The following is a 2472-nucleotide window of genomic DNA, read 5'->3' as shown; positions in this document are numbered from 1 at the left end:
TATATGCCTTATCAACACAATCAAGTTATATAACCTCTTTGTAGTCATGGATGAATCTTCTCTTATATCCCCTAAAGCACTTAGCGTGCGGTGGAGCAATATTTGATGTTCCGGAAATATTGATTGTGTTGAATTGTTTCTAAATACCTTTCCTAGTGTTCTATTTTAGATGCCATTATTTTTGTTCTTAAATTCTGGGTGTGTTTTTAGTATAATCACCCTGCAAGTATGAGCTATCAGAGGTTAAAAAGACCGTCAGAGATTCTGTGGCCTACACTCTTTTTAGAGATGAGAACACTGAAACCACAGAAGAGAAGGTTATAGACATAACTGGCAGAAGTTATAAGTCTAACATTGATTCTAAACCCAGGCTCCCTGACTCCAATTTCTGTAATCATTCCACTAAAACTAATATTCATTCTTAAATATCATCATTTCTTATCTGTCGACCATAATTGTACTTACCTTCGTTACCTATTTACTTATTAAGTATCAATCCCTTAAATGATTGTCTACTGGGCCTGGGTTTTCTTGACATTTCCTCAAGTATATCTTTATCTTTATTCATTATTAAACTTGGTATGTGTATAGCTAGAACTCCTGTTCAGTAGTAGCCCAGTGCTCTGCTTAACACTAGCTACTGAGTAGTAATTTAATGAATGTGTACTGGAGCAAATAAGCAAATGAATGAAAGAATAACTGAATAATTGCACAGGACTATATTTTGTGAAACTGACATAGATACTTTAACAATCCTTTGGGAAATAAAGACTTAGTTCCAACGAAATCCTTGCTGTATTTTCTGCTACAATTGTGTGCAACGAACACTACCTGCTTTTTATTAAAAATAAAGAAGAGAATAGTTGTCATCTCTACCTCTTTGGAAAACAGAACATTTCTGTGGAAGGAAGGAATCAGACACAATTTCTTTTTGAAACATAATAAACACAACGAAAAAACATATATAAAGAAATCATGAAAGCTAAGTTGATTCTGAACTCTCTCTTTAATACTATGCTTATTATTTAAAAATAAGCTGGTATATTTGTTGTTTGAGGCATGAAAATTGAAAAAGAAGGTAAAAAGTATCTTAAAATTTAGTGTAAAGGGACATACCACAATATATTTGATAAAACAAGAACATTGAAATTAAACGGCAACTATGGGTGTGTGTGTGTGTGTGTGTGTGTGTGTGTGTGTGTGTGTGTGTGTGTGTTTATTATATTATATCATATTTATAATTGAATATCCACTGGGTATCCAGCACCCATTATGCTTATCTCTGGTAAACAAAAGATAGTCTTCCATTCAAAAAAATATACTGAATATATATTGAGTATATACTATGTCCTATATGTGCTGATTAGTTGCATTGGGAAATCCTGACTTTATGGAAGTCTAATGTATGATTCTGTATAGGAAACTTCAATAAAGGATGATTAAAAGGAATGTATCTGAACACCATAATATTATAAATTCTTGAAACAACAAAGAGAAAAATTGAGGTTGTGGGGATGTGATAGCCATCCTTGAATACCACTAAACTCTATTCCCTGTACTATTAATCATGAGGTTCCTAAATTATCAAATCCACTTCATCATGTACACATCTACCAAACTATACTTCCTAGAACATACTTGAATTTACCATGTGTTTCCCTCCTGCTTAAAAAATCTCCCAACATGTTCTCATTTCTGTAATGAAAGCATTTAATTTGAAATGTTATGACCCTTCATTACTGGCTATAAACTTTATGCCCAACCTTTTCCCCCTTCTCACAGGATAATGCAACTATTTGGGAGTCCCTAGAATGTGGCATAGTAACAGTAAGTAGTTTCCTCTTACTGTAGTACGCCAAGCTATTCTACTTCATCTCTGAAAGGAAGGATGTGATGTTTCATTTTCCTCTTAATGGCACCAATGTCACCAGTATGTAGCATGTAACTTGCATTGAATCCATACCTACTAAATCCAAGATATATAGTAAATAGCCTATAAATTTTGAATCATATTATTTATAAGAGTGTATAATTTCAAAATATGTTTTTATGTGTATCCTTAATTAACTATATAAGTACATCAGTTAGTACGCTTTTATTGCAAAAAACATTTTTTTAAACACAATCCAAAGTAATTTAAATAATACAGGACTTTTTCCTGACTTGTAAAACTAAAAAGACACAAAAGTAGGCAGACTGCTGGAGCCAAAGGTTTTCAGTGTTCTCAAGCTACCCGATTCATTTCTCTGCAGTCCTCTCAATTTTGCCCCCTCCGTGTATTGGCTTTACCTGCAGGTTTTACTGTAATCTTATTTAAAATTAATCTGTAGCTTTAAATGTGGAACTAAAAGCAAGGTATTAATCTCCTCAGTGAATGGATTTTTATGTAATAGCAAGAAATAAATAAAAAGTAAGATTTAATGTCACTTCCCAGCTTCCTTAGGCCAAACGTTAAGGTTTAAGAAGATCTGT

This window comes from Rhinolophus ferrumequinum, chromosome 3 (assembly GCF_004115265.2).
Source record: "Rhinolophus ferrumequinum isolate MPI-CBG mRhiFer1 chromosome 3, mRhiFer1_v1.p, whole genome shotgun sequence".
NCBI lineage: Eukaryota > Metazoa > Chordata > Mammalia > Chiroptera > Rhinolophidae > Rhinolophus > Rhinolophus ferrumequinum.
The sequence above is the reverse complement of the archived record's forward strand: the minus strand, read 5'-3'. Positions refer to the sequence as shown.